The sequence below is a fragment of the Ischnura elegans genome, chromosome 1 (genome assembly GCF_921293095.1).
Source record: "Ischnura elegans chromosome 1, ioIscEleg1.1, whole genome shotgun sequence".
Lineage (NCBI taxonomy): Eukaryota > Metazoa > Arthropoda > Insecta > Odonata > Coenagrionidae > Ischnura > Ischnura elegans.
The window spans coordinates 88,714,880-88,726,974 of NC_060246.1; the positions used below are offsets into that span (position 1 = coordinate 88,714,880).

The 12,095-nt window shown below is 38.5% G+C and overlaps 1 protein-coding gene across 1 annotated transcript in view; it reads left to right on the plus strand.

Annotated features, from left to right (window-relative positions):
• Positions 1–3,102: 3,102 nt before the first annotated feature.
• The window catches only part of LOC124165501 (V-type proton ATPase 116 kDa subunit a1-like), a 60,129-nt gene continuing 51,136 nt past the window's right edge, over positions 3,103–12,095 (plus strand). The window contains exon 1 of the mRNA XM_046542944.1: positions 3,103–3,703. The gene's annotated coding sequence lies outside the window, so the exon portion shown is untranslated. The remainder of the gene's footprint in view (positions 3,704–12,095) is intronic.

A 12,095-nucleotide genomic window follows, 5' to 3' on the forward strand; every position in this document is an offset into this window, starting at 1 on the left:
ACTCTGTCGCTTGCAGGCTTGGCGCGGATTTCGTACTAGTGCTGTTTCATGTTTTCCTATCCATTGGTTGTATGGTGAGCTCCATTCACATCATGCCGGCGGCAGCTGTAATAACTTGCATCAGCTGGATTCACGATTTTTCAGAAGTTGTAACGTTCTGCGACCGTATTCGTCAACTAATGTTTGAAATTCGTGCTCATATTAATCGATTAAGGTCTAAAACTTCATGAGTTTTCCATGGACAGTGATTCAAACAACATTTAGGGCCGCATTAACAGACGTATCCTAGGAATTTTCCCTTATGAGCTCTGTTCGGCAAAAATTAATCTATTAGTCATATTTCAGCCACCGATGATTGCAACTAGCCATGACAGGTTTTTAGAAGGTGCAATATCTTTTGCATGCTATTGAAATAACCTGATAAAGGAAATTAATATTATGAATTTAGACTCAAGGACATTATATACATAATTGGTCATTTCAAATCGATTGAGATGTAATTATCACCAACAGCATTATTTCAACGTAATACTGTGGAGTAGGTATCTTCTCTCTGGTGTGAGAAAATGCTTGCGAGCGATTTATATAAAATTATAACGTACAATAATGTTGCAAATTGAAGTAAAATCTGATGCTTTCCCGACGATTATATTCCAAAGAGGCTATTCCGACTTACATCCGGGTGGTCTCCCTCCGTTCTGCCGACGTTTCGGAACACGAGTCTTCTATCTAATCTTAATTAATAATCGAGCTTATCTTAGCCCTGAGGATGGAACCCGACTCGTGTTCCGAAACGTCGGCAGAATTGAGGGAGACCACCTGGCTTGAAGCCCGAATAGCCTTTTTCGAATGCTACAAATTGCCTAATAGAGGATGGGTAATTTCTATACGACAACTTTACCACGGATCTACATTCATCTCCCAAATATACATACGTATAAAAATAGATTAATGGATTTTAGATACTGGGAGTTGTTTTTGGGTAATTGGAAGACTAGTGGTCACTATTCACACATTCCTTAATCATCATGTAATTTTTGATGTTATTATTATTATCTAATCTTGTCATCGGACTCATGTTATGTTCCCATAATTTTGATTCTTAATGTATGTTAAACAAACTAATAATTTTATGTGCGAATAGTTTTTGCCCCGAGGGCTCATAAGCGGAATGAAATTTGTATAAATCACAGCATTTTGCCGAAAGATAGATATATTTTTATTGTGGGTGAACAAAAGGTGTGAGAAAAATTGCATTTTTGTAACGATAGAAAATTTTACTGCTGATTCTGAATGTTCCATCTGTTAATCACCAATCGGGTGAACAGAGAAATGTCTGTATAGTGGTCTGCACTCAACATACTTTTGAACTTATCGAGAACTGAACTCAGCTTAAAGATCTTTGTCGTGAATGGTGCTCTAGCTAGGTGCAAAAGTCTGGAGGTCAATTGAAGTCTTAATATTCAAATCGACGTAGTTCCGCTTTGCCGAAATTCGTGATGAAAAGTTTTAATACGTATTTTTATGCACTATTGGAGCTGTTACTTCTATTTTATTCAATGAATGGTTACATAATAGGAAGAACACAATCTATTTACGTTGAAAAGTCTAAGTCATTGATTCGGTGGCTTTGAAGTTTAACATTAAAATTGGCTCGTCGCAAAAATTTGCCGACCAGACTTCTTTTCGCGATTTTCGCCCACAGTGCCGACTCGATCCTCTCTGAGACTTCGAAATACTGATTTAGTGAGGTTTATATCTCTGTGCACTTATTGCGCTTTCGGGTTATTCATTTCTCTTGTGCATGGATTTTTCTACCTTTCATCTTGAGACGATGAATAGCTGTTATACGTAATATGTAGTTTTTTTCTAAATTTTCTTCTAAAACAGCATTAAGCATTGTCAGAAGTTGGTATTCAGCCTTAATGGCAATCAATTAGTAGCTTCAACCTTTAAAAACTTCTATTCTCAGTTTTAAGAGGTTCACCAAAACTATGATATTAAAATCAACAATCAACAATAACCAACAAAGCACATCTTAGAGAAGAAATGAAGCGTAACACAAAATAGTACTTCTTTTGTCCAAGAAAATGAAGCATTGAAATTGCACGCATACACCAACAATAAATGCACTTTTTCAGTTACGTACCTGGCGATAAACAATGAACCGTGAAACATCAAATAGTGCCTGCGGTGTGTCCATGGAGTTTTCACTTTAAGAGGTTATTTTTTATGGTGAAATTCCGAAATTAAGAGTGTTACTCTTGCTTTGAAACATAATTAACGTTTTACATCTTTTGTGTGCACATTTCAAAATATTTTGTGAAATTAATAGCAATAAACCCCCGCGTAACCAACCCAGTTCTAGACTATAGCCCGCTGAATTTAATAAGTTCTGCGACTACAGAGTCGGAGAACGCCTGAGATAACAACATGGGAACATGAATAACTAACGCTACCCCGGGAAAGACAGGGATTACAATGGAGTATAAAGTCAATCAAAGCATGGAGTGACTTTCGATAGTCCATTCCTTTCCAAGCCTGTCAGGATATCTACCACGAAGAATATGTAGCCATTATTGAGGTAGTGACATCCCTAATTTAGTAAACTATTTTAATCCATAGCATTGTTTTAAATATTTCGTGAAATCAATTCCAATTTCACCCTACGTAGCTATTCTATCTCGAGCATGCAGTGCGCCAAAAACAAAGATGACCGGCCCTTGCTTTAAATAATAAATTGCCGCATAATTTGTGCTTTTGTCTCAGGGATCCATTCATATGCCTCATTACACAGCCAGGCGAACAGTTCTTCGACTCGGCTCGTCATCCCTTGCAACAACAACACCTCTTCCTAGCCGAAGGAAAGACCCACCGTGGCGGTTATTCGCTCCGGATCCCAACCCCCTTCTCTGCCTCTCCCAGACGACCTCCCCCCCATGCCTCCCTCACTCACCCTCGCAGCAGAGAGGGGGGGGGGCCTCTTACCCAACCCCCTCACTTTAAGGAGACGTTCATTTTAACCCTCCCCCACCAGTACCACCACCCTACTCCGTTCCCCTCCTCCCACCGCCAACCGGGATCGCACGGGAGTCTCAAACCCGCCCCTGCCGCCGCCTTCGACTCTGGATTCTCCGGTCGTCTCTCAAGCAGCGGTGGGATAAGAGTGAAACTTGAGCGACCCGCTATCGGCAGCCGTGGATAAGATACACTCGTGCTCGCGACGCTGTTAGAGCACGCACCATCACCGTCTTCAGTGCATCTCCGCACTTGCCAGCGACGGGACCTGCGGATGTAACTTCACGTTTTGGAAGTTGGTTCCTTCATTCGTGTCAATTGAGAGGGAGAGCAAGGCTCTCCGAGCGGCTAATTGGTGTGTTTTTTTGCTTTTGTGGACTAAGGGGGCGTGGCAGTAAACAGAGTTACTTTCGGACCGCGTCGAGTGCGTGTTGTGTTGTCATCTCGACGCTTCTCCGCAGGTGTTTGTGGACTCGTCGGCGGATGCATATAAATCGCTTTTAAGTTTTGTGACATTTGAGTGTCTCTCTCGGATTCTCGGGAGCTGTGATCGCTGCGGGAGTGTGCGCGCTTCGTTGCTTGTGTTTTGGTTTTTTTTTCTCCTGTGGTCAGCTGATCCCTTGGCCGTCGAGGATACTTCGTCAAAGCCCCTTCGTGTCTACACCTTGGATTGCGATGTCTCTCTGTGAGTGTTCACTGTATGTGCTTAATGCTTCACGGTTTTTCGAAGTTATTCTGTTAGTTCAAGGTGACCCCTAAGTTTAAGGCGAGTTTAGGAATTATTTTCGGTATTTTTCTCCTACTGTCGTAGTCTTTATGGCTATTTGAGTTTTTAAATTAATGAAGGAGTGAGAAAAGGACTTTCAAAAGTCCTACCTTCATTTTAGGATAAAGTTATTGATAAAGGTTCACTCCATAAACCTTGAAATTTTCATCTTGGCAACATAAGTTTAAAGAGAGAAATGTGGTCTCTAATAAACCCAGAATACTCCTTACTTAACGAGTGACATTGGAGATAGCACAACCTATGACGTTCGATAGACCTATAGCATAGCTTGTTCTTTTTTACCCAAACAATTGGTTTTTCTGTTCATGTATGGTGGTTACTACAACATATCCCGCTATAATGTGAATATGTTGCCCTTAATTCGTGGATGTCTTATTTTATGTATGGTTTAGGTTGCTCAGAACGGTGGAGGTTGCATTTATTTTTCGCGTATTCACTTTTTTTCATGGGTATGGATGTGGAACCGCAAGCGTTGACAAGATTTGTACAAGTAAAGGGATTTTCATAATTTTGGGTCTTATATTCATTTCCTTGGCATTTTTCGCAGATGGAACATCTGATCACAAACCGATGGATGTAGACCGTGTTGAAAATTGTCTTCTCGCATCGAGTAAGCTGCGTTAGTAAAAAATGGACACTTAGGGATGTGGGCAGCATATACCTTGTGTTATTTTTTTACTGCTTAAAGTAGTTATTTATTATGAAGAGTCGAGATGGTTTTCATTTGGTCTTTACTGATTGGCGGAGAGCATACCAATCATTCCATATGCGATTTTTTTTCTTTTATTAATAGCATTTATTCGAACCGTGCTGCTTGCAAAGGCGTCTCATCACTCATATGGTCCTCTTCCACGAAGACTTTCTCTTCTTTAACTCCACCCAAGCAATCTTGGCATATCAATTGGAGCAAGAAAACTGCTTTTAGTTAAAACTAATCGGTGTCTGCTCGCGTGTTCATCCAACTCATTGGTAATTTCAAAAGTGAAATTCATGCTTGTCATATTTCATGATCAAATGTTAGTGTTTACATTCATCTGGCGTTCACATATTTTCATTGCAGCGTCAGAATTAGTAAGTTTTAGTAGATATATTACGAAGAAAACACGAACACATTAATTTATTTTATTTGTGGGTAGCTGAATGTCGCGGACATAAAGTGTAACCTAAGTATGAGGTTCGATGGAGAGCTTGAAAATTCCATTCTTGATTTGCTGTGGGGCATAATCTTTAGCTATTGACTTCTTTTAGTCGATCAATTTTCACTCTGGAAGCGTAAGCGCTGGAAAAGAAAACAAAGAAAAAGAAATCAAACGATTAGCTGTGGAAATAACCTTCCCTAGCTCATCAGCGGCCAATACGAAGCTCTGAGGCCGCCCATCAGGATGAGTTACCCGTGTGCCTCATGTTACGCTGCGTGTCCCTAACGATGCATTTAAAATGTCGGACCCTCGGAGGGATTTCGATCATTTTAGAATACAAGAAATTGAATGTTCTATGATGAACTAGATTCTTTCCTCCACCGTGGAGCCACCTTGCCATTTTCTTCCTTGGCAATGAATCAACCCAATTCCACCGGCGTGGACCTCGTCCCTCCCACCGTCCTTGAGTGAGCGGTAAATGAGTTCAAGGTTTCATAGCTTTGACTTCTGGTCGCTGGAGAGCGAGTTTTAAATTGCTAGTACGAAAGGGAAAGCTTCCTACAAGATTCATATGGGGGCTTAAGTTTTTGGAGAACTAGGAGATTCGTCCCAAAGGAATAAAACTTCAACGTTCTGCGCATCCAATGCTTCAAGTCAGAGATGCAATCTGGTAATCTCAATCACGTGAGAAGATAGCGATTCATTGGGTAATCTATTCTATTTGACTCCTCGTCGCTCGGTGGTGTTAAGTGGTGGAATAATAGGCATCTATCTACCCACGTGCTTGAAATCCAGGCCGCTGGGGACGACGCGAAGGAGGTTAGCGAGATCAGTAAGCGCGAAAGTGAAAGTAAACAAAAAAAGATCGTGGGCACGAAATTAGACCCCATATAGTGGTTATGGCATATTCATTAATTCGGGATAATTGTTGACAAGACTGACTGTAAAAATGTTGCCGAATGGCTCGACACGCTTTTGAGTCGAAATGTATGCCTACTGAATTAAATGACTATTTCGCAAAATATAGTCTTAGGTGTGAAGCGAGTGTTAGTTGATACGTTACCAATATAATTGCACTTGGAAGGCTAAATAGATACATGTAATTCTTAATTATTTTGTCGTTAATATTAAATTTATCGAATGGAAAATGCTGCCGAATGACCTGACACGCTTTTGAGTCAAAATGTATGCCTAACAAATTGAATGAGTCTTTCGCAAACTTTATTCTCAGGTGTGAAGCGAGTTTTAGGTAATACATAAACACCGTAAGTTTCTCTTGAAAGGCTGAATAAATTTTATTCCTAGATTTTTTGGCCGTTAATATTAATAGAAAGTTCTAGTTTACTTAGAATAATATTGTACAAATATCTGGCCATTTTTCTGCTGGTAATGCCCTCACAGAAGGTAAATAACTTATTTTACTTATTTGCTTTACGTTATCAATCTAATGAAATCGATTACAAATGATTTGCAAGTTAATGATTTTAATTCATTCTCTCGTTGTCATTGACATATTAACCGAATTATGTTTTTATCCATGAAATTCAAGTGGAAGGGATTATGAAATACAAAGATCCCAAACGGCGCTTTTGCGCCGGAGGTGACTACTACGAAAGTATTCGGATTAAAAATTAGGATATGTAAATGTTCAACTTTTCATGCAGCTCATAATTAATGCCCAGAATTAATAGATCAAACCGATGCTGAGAGTATGTCCAAAAAAATGATTATGAGGCTTCAGATAAAGGTGGGCATTTTTAAATGTTATATCTCTTATTTGCGTAAGCAATGTCCTCAACGGAAAGTGATTCTGCTATTGTAATTTCTTGGCCTCCTAACCCAATGCATTTCAGGCTTCGGTCAAATCCATGATGAAAGTCCAAGCGAATGGTAAATCTAGTCATTCCACTTATTGCTCTCATTTTTTACTCATCATTTCAAACGCTTGGAACAAAGTGTCACGTCTGATTATCGGCTCGCCTGATTTCATGAGATTAGGATCCCCGTGACATGCCCTTATCTCTCATCCTGACATCCTGGTCTGATAAGCTATTGCTCGCGTGAAATGAATGCCATGTGACCGGAGTTAAAATGAGATTAAGCCGTTCTTGTGCGTCATCCTCTGGAAAATTTGGAGTTATTTCATAGCGTTTCTTTGAATTTTGATTTGATAGTCTAGATTTTATTTGGTCGTTAAGAACTATTCCCACGAAAAGTGACTTGAATGGAATGTTGGATAAATTGGAGTTGAAAGTAGGGGAGAGTGTTGTACCACTGAACACTTTTCAGCTTTTTTATATAAATTACAATATATTTACTGAAGATTTTGTCTAATAGTGGCAATTCAATCCATTAGGATTACTTCACGTAAGTTTACATTTGTATACTTGTACCTTTACTATTAATGGATCTAATTAGAACTTCTAAAAGTGATTGCAATTTTTCCTAGGTACATCATGTTCATGTACCTCGGAGCACTACCTATTGTACCAAGGAACACTAGTTAGATTGGAGGGAACGGCAACGAAACTCGTGAATAATGAATTCAATTTGTATTATGCTTATTAAATTTGAAACAAAATTGAAAATATACATAAAGACAATCTATGTAGTAGGTTAAAACTCAATTTTATATAGAACTCCTTTCAAGAACAAGAACAGATATCTCCGTTGAAGAGGTTGATTACCGACATATGGTGGCATAAAGTCGTCGTCTGCGAATACATCACGATCCAGAGGGAAAATTCCAGGAGTCTTAAATCCACGCATTATGTATTTGATTGCATATTAAACAGATATATCCTATGAAAACATGTTCTTGGTACATCATGAGCTTGTATCCCTTGGTACAAGAGGTAGCCACTTTGATTTTTCTGGTTAATATTGCATCTACAATATTACAATACAATACCAAATAATAGTAAATACTACTCACCTTTATATTTCAATTTTACCTGTGCTACGATAACCACTGCTGATATGATAGATTTTTGGTAAAACACATCGATATGCAACTAAAATATTTACTTTTCAGCGGAAAAAAAATTCAAAATAGCACCTTATTTGTAAATATATCCCAAATGAACTCAAGTTGACCTATGCTGCTCTCTAGCACATCTTTCACGTAATAGCTTAGGTACTTTAAAGCCCCTACGTCGAAGCATTTGCCGATAATTCCCAATGTTTTGAGATACACTGTGCCCTAGGTACACTACCATCCTCTACTGAGTTATGTATGCCATAAATTGTAAGCACGAAAAATGAATTGGAATATGAAAATATGAATTGGAAATGATTCGGAAAACAAATTTTCAATTCATAAATCGTTGTTTTTGCTAATGCTTGTTCTTTAATAAAGATGGAATTGCATACTTTAAAAAACAGAATACCGGTCAAATTTTCGATTAATCCAGAAGCATTCGTTTTGACCTAAAAAAAATTAAAATGTATGCCTTTGCTACTCATCGGTAATGCATTGATTAACGTGTTGGAGCGCAACCTAGTTCTTTCCAGATTTGATTTATTTTGTTGCTAAAATTTTTTTGTGTATTTTTTATTTATACATTATCAGAAGTTATCAATTTTAATCACGTACAATGGTGTTTATAGTATAAAGATAATTTGCCTTAAAACTGTAATGAAGACAATTTTCTCATCCCCCGATGCTTTATTATTTTAATATTGCCTTTAACTGTGATAATTTTAAAGAGAGTGGGTGTTGTTATTTTCTGTAACATTATTCCCTTTTAAAATTAAATATGACATATTTAATGCAAGCCGAATCGCTTCAAGTATTTTAGTGAAATATGTAAGGCATCGATTCACTTAAATGGAATATTGTCACCATAAATAAAAACGTGAATGAAGCTGTAACGGAAAATTTTCTAAGGGTTTAGCTAGATAAATTCCGCATCGAATAGTGTGGATGCACAGCTGTCTGCTAAATCCTCAGCCTTGCAGGAATTGATCCGCGGCATGGGAAACTATCTTTCTACCTTGTGCAAGCGCGTAATCCATTTATCAAGTACGAGCAGGCACCCCGGGGTTGCTTGGTAAGGGTAGGTACCCAGAGAAGTGGATAGGTTGGAATTCGTGGTCACATGGCAGGATTTTTAGGTAAAGGAAGGAAGCAGATACTATGTGTGATGATGTAGCAACAAACAATGGAATAAACGATTACCGTATACTGCGCACATGATCAGCTTATACCCCGCTCCATAACATTGATCTTCCTGTGTGTCCGTACGTGCGTAGACCATTAACGTCGTGTTAACTCATACCCAAGCAAAAAGATTTGCAGCGAGAGGATTAATAGTTATGTGTATAATCCTTTGAGTTGTGTTTCCACTTAGAGCGTGTCAAGGCGTGTGCCTACCCGGCAGGATACCAAACCACGAAAGTTGTATGACGTGATATAATAAACGATAATGAGAAAAGGACGCGTCGGACACAACCAGAAGTAGCACTACAGTCTTTGGGAGCATTTGATGCACCTACGTACAGAGTTTGGTTGAAATATATGCAGCCACATGGAAATGTATGGCGGACAGACAAACAGAACAATCCTCATTTATGTATATAGAAGATTGTGATGCATATTTCCAAAGAGTTCCCTAGAAGTTATTTGTTGAGTCGTCACTGGATCACGTGGGCAAAAAGACGTAAATTCGTCGTATAGATGAGAGGTATAACGACTTATGTGCCTACTCATTGACCGAAGGAAATAAAAAACCTATTAGGTACATTTTAGATCTGTGCATTTAGATATCTTCTTTTAGCTCGGAAGTAGTAATTGATCCGTCAGCTGATGCAAGTCGTCGTGAGTGCCGACATTTCACAGTGCTCTTAAAGTTAACGCGGCATTGCTTTGGAAATCAAGTAGATACTGTAATTTTGATTCCCCATTCGTAATAGTTGTTTTGCTTTTCAATTTCATTCACGGCAACGAGAAGTAGATACTATTTTTTATAAGTATTCCTTGAAACAATCAAGGTTTCCTGGAGTCCTAAAAATCACTGTGAAGTCGTGATAATGCTTCTTTACCTATCAATTTTTCCCGGAACCGAATATTATTCTAATTTTACTTTTCCGACCGCTCTCATTTCTTTGTCTTATCTCCTCTAACACGCTAATAAAACTCCCCACACTATCTTTTTTTTACAAAAATCACCACATTTTATTTTTTTTTCAAAGTTGAAAATAAAAAAAAATCATTTCAATAGAAAGGATGGAAATAATTTTTAAATTACCACTTTCAAGTAATGTCTATTGGGGAAACTTAAAGTCTCATTCTTTTGAAGGTCATCATTACTCCAAATACTATAAATATTTTTCTTTCACAGTGCTGTCGGACCTATCTTTCCAGCCTTTCTCATTTAATGGTGCGTTAGAAGTAGTATCACGTTCACCACAAAACTAGCGAGATAAGCGCATGTCTCGTTAATGTACTGGGGAGTATTAGCTGTGTGATACGGACCTTTTCCCCCGATTATCTATAACTGATTAAATTCGGTTCTATTCGCTACGTTTCTCTTTCTGCCTTAAATGGGATTCGATCCCCCAACCCCCCCGCTCGAGACCTGTGAAAGGTGCTGCACCTACTCTTGACGAGGACTCTAGTGGTTGCGAGTAAGATAAAGGGGAAGTGATAGAGGCAGCACATACGTTTGTAACTGAAGGCGCACGTTGCAAGCGGCTTTACCATTTATTACTGTGGCTCGGGGACTTGTTATGGCTGCGCGCAGACCATTGAGGTATCTTATTCTAATGAATCCCATTATGGCCGTGATTAAGAGATCCGGAAAGAGATTAATGCGGCTGACGACCGCGCTCTTCGGGATAATGGTATAGACGCCTTGGGCGCTTGATATCCACCCTTAAATTGCGGTGAAATTGCATACTTAGCCAAAGTTTAGGGTGACAGTAATAAATACAAAAATAAACCTTGTGTGATTACGGCGCGGCTTCTATGATTGCATCCTGCAATTAACCTGTATTCAATCCCCTTAGTGGAGAATAACAGTTTTCGCGCCATTATTATTGCATTTGATAAAATAGGAAAAAGGACTGACTAGCTATATCTCTCACAGTGTGGTGCCATTACCAAACTGCGATTAAGAAAATCCTGAAACAATCCAAAGTATTAGAAAATTTGTATATTGTATACCGACAGGAAATTAAAGTAATGAGCTTGGATTCGTAAATGAACTTGTGCTCGCTGAATCTCACCCGCGCGATGCAGTGGTGTCAATTGTTTTTTGTTATGAAGCTAAGTGATGAATACGAAATTATCTCCATGAAGGTGTTTTCGTTTTCGTGTATAAGGTTGATTAAGCCATACATGGCGATATTTTTCATTTATTCACTTTCAAATGACGAATAATCATTGAAAATTATATTTGTTGCAAGTGCGAGCACTTTTAAAATTAAGATGAGTGAGTTTAATAGCACCAGTAATACGGTAACAATGGAATTACGTTGCTAATGGCTGGTTGTTCATGGAATGTCTCGAAAGCGGTAATAAGTTCTACTACTACATTTATACCGCGGTGGCCCTACCCTTTCAGTGCTATTTGTTGATAATACCGGTGTTTAGGTGGCTTGCACTAAAATATCTGGAGAAATGGGGCGCAGCTGCGCGCAGGTTGGCTTTCGAGATCTCTCTGTCAGTCTGTTATCGTCAGAAGTCATGAGAGATCCCAGTTAAACTATTTCTACAGATTGCCTTTAATTAATTAAATTAATATTATAGTTAAGAGCTATATTTTCAAGACGGATAATGTATGATACCGTTCCGTTGGATGCATATTAAATCCTGCCTCAATATATATAGAGATTGCTATCCTCAATGAATCTTCTCTCATTTGCTTAGATATTTTGTTCTTGATTCAATGTTTCACCCAGATTTCAATGTAAAAAGAAGCGGCTAGTTTATTTTTAGGTACCTAACAATAACCTATTTATGAAATTGAAAATTGTAATCGGGCTATCGACTTTTACTGCCGCGTTTAATTGGGCATGTTTATCATTTATTTGAGACAACGATTCAAAACTTTCCCAGAAGAACAATTTGGAGAAGAACAATTTGGTTACTGTGAAATGCAGTCAAAATAAAGGTAGGACTCAGCGCAGCCTTTCTGTAATTGTTATTA